We start from the raw sequence: 5,378 nt of genomic DNA, 5'->3' as shown, positions 1-5,378 counted from the left end.
TGGAGAGAATTTTTGTAGAGAATTTCCCTAATATGGCAAAGGGAACAAACATCAAAATCCAGGAGATGCAAAGAATGACCCTCAAAATCAATAAAAATAGGTCCACACCCCGTAACCTGATAGTAAAATTTACAACTGTTAACGACAAAGAGAAAATCCTGAAAGCAGCCTGGGAGAAGAAGTCTGTATTGTACAACAGTAAAAACGTTTGATTGGCAGCAGACATAACCACAGAGACCTGGCAGGCCATAAAGACCTGGCATGATATCTTCAGAGTGTTAAGTGAGTAAAATATGCAGCCAAGAATACTATATACAGCTAGGCTATCATTGAAAATAGAAGGAGAGATTAAAAAGCTACCAGGACAAACAAAAGCTGAAAGAATTTGCAAACACCAAACCAACTCTCCAGGAAATATTGAAAGGAGTCCTCTAAGCAAAGAGAGAACCTAAAAGTAGTAGATCAGAAAGGAACAGAAACAATATACAGTAACAGTCACATTATAGGCAATACAATTGCCACTAAATTCATATCTCTCAATAGTTACCCTGAATGTAAATGGCCTAAATGCACCAATCAAAAGACACAGGGTATCAGAATGGATAAAAAGCAAAACCCATCAATATGCTGCCCAAGAAACTCATCATAGACCCGAAGACACCCCCAGATTTAAAGAGAGGGGGTGGAAAACAATGTACCATGCTAATGGACATCAGAAGAAAGTTTGGGTGGCAATCCTTATATCAGATCAATTAGATTTTAAGCCAAAGACTATAATAAGAGATGAGGAAGGACACATTATCATACTCAAAGGGTCTGTCCAACAAGAACACCTAACAATTTTAAATATCTATGACCTTAACATGGGAGCAGCCAACTAAATAAACCAATTAATAACAAAATAAAAGAAACACATTGACAATAATAAAATAATAGTAGGGGAATTTAACACTCCCCTCATTGAAATGGACAGATCATCCAAGCAACAGATCAACAAGGAAAAAGGCCTTAAATGACACACTGGACAAGATGGACATCACAGGTATATTCAACACATTCCATCCCAAAATAACAGATACACATTCTTCTCTAGTGCACATGGAACATTCTCCAGAATAGACCACAGCCTGGGTCATGAATCAGATCTCAACCATTATCAAAAGATTGGGATCATCCCCTGCATATTCTCAGACCACAGTGCTCTGAAACTAAAACTCAATCACAAGAGGAAACTTGGAAAAAACACAAATACATGGAGACTAAACCACATCCTTCTAAAAAATGAATTGGTCAACCAGGAAATTAAAGAAGAATTGAAAGAATTCATGGAAAAAAATGATAATGAAAACAAAAGTGTTCAAGATCTGTGGGATACAGCAAAGGCAGTCCTGAGAGAAAAATATAAAGCTGTACAAGCCTTTCTCAAGAAACAAGAAAGATCTCAAATGCACAACATAATCCTACACCTAAAGGAGTTGGAGAAAGAACAACAAAGAAATCCTAAACCCAGCAAGAGAAGAGGAATAATAAAGATCAGAGCAGAAATCAATGAAATAGAAACCAACAAAACAAAACAAAACACTACCAACAACAAAAAAAAAAAACAATAGAACAAATTAATGAAACTAGGAGCTGGTTCTTTGAAAGAATTAATAAGATTGATAAACCCCTTTCCAGACTTATCAAGAAGAAAAGAGAAAGGATCCAAATAAATAAAATCATGGATGAAAGAGGAGAGATCACAACCAACACCAAAGAAATACAAACAATTATAAGAACATACTATGAGCAACTCTACGCCAACAAATTCAAAAATCTGGAAGAAATGGGTACATTCCTAGAGACATATAAACTACCACAACTGAACCAGGAAGAAATAGAAAACCTGAACAGAGCCATAACCAGTACGGAGATTGAAACAGTCATCAAAAATCTCCAAACAAACAAAAGCCCCGGGCCAGATGGCTTCCCAGGGGAATTCTACCAAACTTTTAAAGAAGAATTAATTCCTATTCTCCTGAAACGGTTCCCAAAAAATAGAAATGGAAGGAAAACTTCCAAACTCTTTTTTTCCGAGGCCAGCATCACCTTGATCCCCAAACCAGACAAGGATCCCATCAATAAAGAGAACTTCAGACCAATATCCTTGATGAACACAGATGCGAAAATTCTCACCAAAATACTAGCCAATCGGATTCAACAGTACATTAAAAGGATTATTCACCACGACCAAGTGGGATTTATTCCAAGGCTACAAGGTTGGTTCAGCATCTGCAAATCAATCAATGTGACACAACACATTAATAAAAGAAAGAACAAAAACCACATGATATTCTCCATAGATGCTGAAAAAGCATTTGACAAAGTGCAGTATCCTTTCCTGATTAAAACTTTCAAAGTGTAGGGATAGAGGGCACATATTATCAATATTATCAAAGCCATCTATGAAAAACCCACTGCAAATACCATTTTCAATGGAGAAAAACTCAATCCTATTCCGCTGGTGTCAGGAACATGGCAGGGATGTCCGTTATCATGACACTGCTATTGAACATCGTACTAGAAGTCCTAGCCTCAGCAATCAGACAACAAAAAGAAATTAAAGTCATTCAAATTTTTCCAGTTGACAAAAGAGAAGTCAAACTATCACTGTTTGCAGATGATATGATACTGTATGTGGAAAACTTAAAGGACTCCACTCCAAATCTGCTCTAACTTGTATAGGAATTCTGTAAAGTGTCAGGATATAAAATCAATGCACAGAAATTGGTTGCATTTTTTTTATACCAACAAGACAGAAGAAATAGAAAATAAGGAGTGAATCCCATTTACAATTGCACCCCAAACCCTAAGATACCTAGGAATAAACCTAACCAAAGAGACAAAGAATTTATACTCAGAAAACTCTAAAGTGCTCATGAAAGAAATTGAAGAAGACACAAAGAAATGGAAATATGTTCCATGCTCCTGTATTGGAAGAACAAATATTGTGAAAATGTGTATGCTACCTAAAGCAATCTACACATTTAATGCAATCCCTATCAAAATTCCATTCATTTTTTTCAAAGTAATGGGACAAATAATCCTAAAATTTATATGGAACCAGAAAATACCTCGAGTAGCCAGAGGAATATTGAAAAAGAAAGCCAAAGTTGTTGGCATCACAATTCCAGACTTCAAGCTCTATTACAAAGTTGTCATCATCAAGATAGTAGGGAACTGTCACAAAAACAGACATAGATCAATGGAACAGAATAGAGAGCCCAGAAATACACCCTCAACTCTATGGTCAACTAATCTTCAACAAAACAGGAAGGAATGTCCAATGGAAAAAAGACAGCCTCTTCAACAAAAGGTGTTGGGAAAATGGAACAGCCACATGCAGAAAAATGAAATTGGACCATTTCCTTACACCATACATGAAAATAGACTGGAAATGGATGAAGAAGCATAATGTGAGAAAGGAATCCATCAAAATCCTTGAGGAGAGAACAGGTAGCAACCTCTTTGACCTCAGCAGCAGCAACTTCTTCCTAGGAACATCGCCAAAGGCAAGGGAAGCAAGGGCAAAAATGAACTATTGGGATTTCATCAGATCAAAAAGCTTTTACACAGCAAAGGAAACAGTTAACAAAGCCAAAAGTTAACTGTCAGAATGGGAGAAGATATTTGCAAATGACATACCGGATAAAGGGCCAGTATCCAAAATCTATAAAGAGCTTATCAAACTCAACACCCTAAGACCAAATAATCCAATGAAGAAATGGGCAGTGGACATGAACAGACATTTCTGCAAAGAATATATCCAAATGGCCAACAGACACATGAAAAAATGCTCCACATCACTCGGCATCAGGGAAATACAAATCAAAACCAGAATGAGATACCAACTCACACCTTTCAGAATGGCTAAAATGAACAAGTCAGTCAATGACAGATGCTGGCGAGGATGTGGAGAAAGGGGAACCCTCCTACACTGTACATGGTTATGCAAGCTGGTGCAACCACTCCGGAAAACGGCGTGGAAGTTCCTCAAAACGCTGAAAATAGAACTACCCTATGACCCAGTGATTGTATTACTGGGTATATACCCTAAATATACAAACGTGGAATTCTGAAGGGGCACATAAACCCAAATGTTTATAGCAGCAATGTCCACAATAGTTAAACTATGAAAAGAATCTAAATGTCCTTCCACAGATGAATCAATAAATAAGATGTGGTATATATGTGCAATGGAATACTATGCAGCCATCAAAAGTAATGAAATCCTGCTATTTGTGATGACGTGGATGAATCTAGAGGGTATTATGCTTGGCGAAATAAATCAATCTGAGAAAGACAACTATCATATGATCTCCCTGATATGATGAAGTGGAGATGCAACATAGGCGGTTTGGGGGGTACAAAAAGAAAAATAAACGAAGATGGGATTGGGAGGGAGACAAACCATAAAAGACTGAATCTCACAAAAGAGACTGAGGTTTGTTGGGGGGAGATGTGTTGGGAGAGGATGGTGGGGGTATGGACATTGGGGAGGGTATGTGCTATGGTGAGTGCTGTGAAATGTGTAAACCTGGTGATTCACAGACCTGTATCCCTAGGGATAAAAACGCATTATATGTTTATAAAAAAATTTAAAAAATCCATTAAAAAAAACACATATTGCAATCCCAGAGCTAATCTCATATTCAATCAAAAAAGTTTGATAGTTTTCCCCTTAAAGATCAGAAACAAGACAAGTGTGTCCACTTTCACTACTCTCATTTGACATAGTACTGGATGTCCTAGCCAGAGAAACAAGGAGCACAAAGAAATAAAAGACTCCAAAAAAAAAAGGAAGAAGTAAAATTTTCTTTTTTTGGATAACATGAACTTACATGTAAAAAAATCCTAAAAACTTCACAAAAAACATTTGAATAAACAAATTTAGTAAAGCTGCCAAATACAAGATCAATATATAAAAGACAAGAATTTTTTTGTTTTGTTTTGTTTTTAATATGGAATGCTTCCCAGTTTTTCATGTCATCCTTGTTCAGTGATCACGCTAATCTTCTCTGCATCATTCCAATTTTAGTATATGTGCTGCCAAAGTAAGCACAAGACAGGGGCATTTTAACACTCTAATGATGAACTATCTGAAAAAATAAAGAAAACAATCTAATTCACAATAGTATCAAAAATAATAAAATACTTAGGAAAAGATTTAACTAAGAAGATGAAAGATCTGTACCCCATAAACTATGACATTGATAAAGAAATTGAAGGAGATACAAATGGAAAGATAGCCCATATTTATGAACGGTAAGAATTAACATTGTTAAAATGTCCATACTACCGGAAACCATCTGTAAATTCTATTCCTACCAAAAATCCAA

The 5,378-nt window shown here is 36.3% G+C and overlaps 1 non-coding gene across 1 annotated transcript; it reads right to left on the bottom strand.

Moving 5' to 3' along the window:
- Window positions 1-4,994: 4,994 nt before the first annotated feature.
- LOC131822287 (U6 spliceosomal RNA) lies at window positions 4,995-5,101 on the bottom strand. The gene has a single exon (XR_009350167.1). It is a non-coding gene; the product is annotated as a U6 spliceosomal RNA (small nuclear RNA).
- Between the last annotated feature and the right edge of the window lie 277 nt (window positions 5,102-5,378).

The sequence above is a fragment of the Mustela lutreola genome, chromosome X (genome assembly GCF_030435805.1).
Source record: "Mustela lutreola isolate mMusLut2 chromosome X, mMusLut2.pri, whole genome shotgun sequence".
Classification (NCBI taxonomy): domain Eukaryota; kingdom Metazoa; phylum Chordata; class Mammalia; order Carnivora; family Mustelidae; genus Mustela; species Mustela lutreola.
This window is presented reverse-complemented; position numbering and strand designations above follow the sequence as displayed.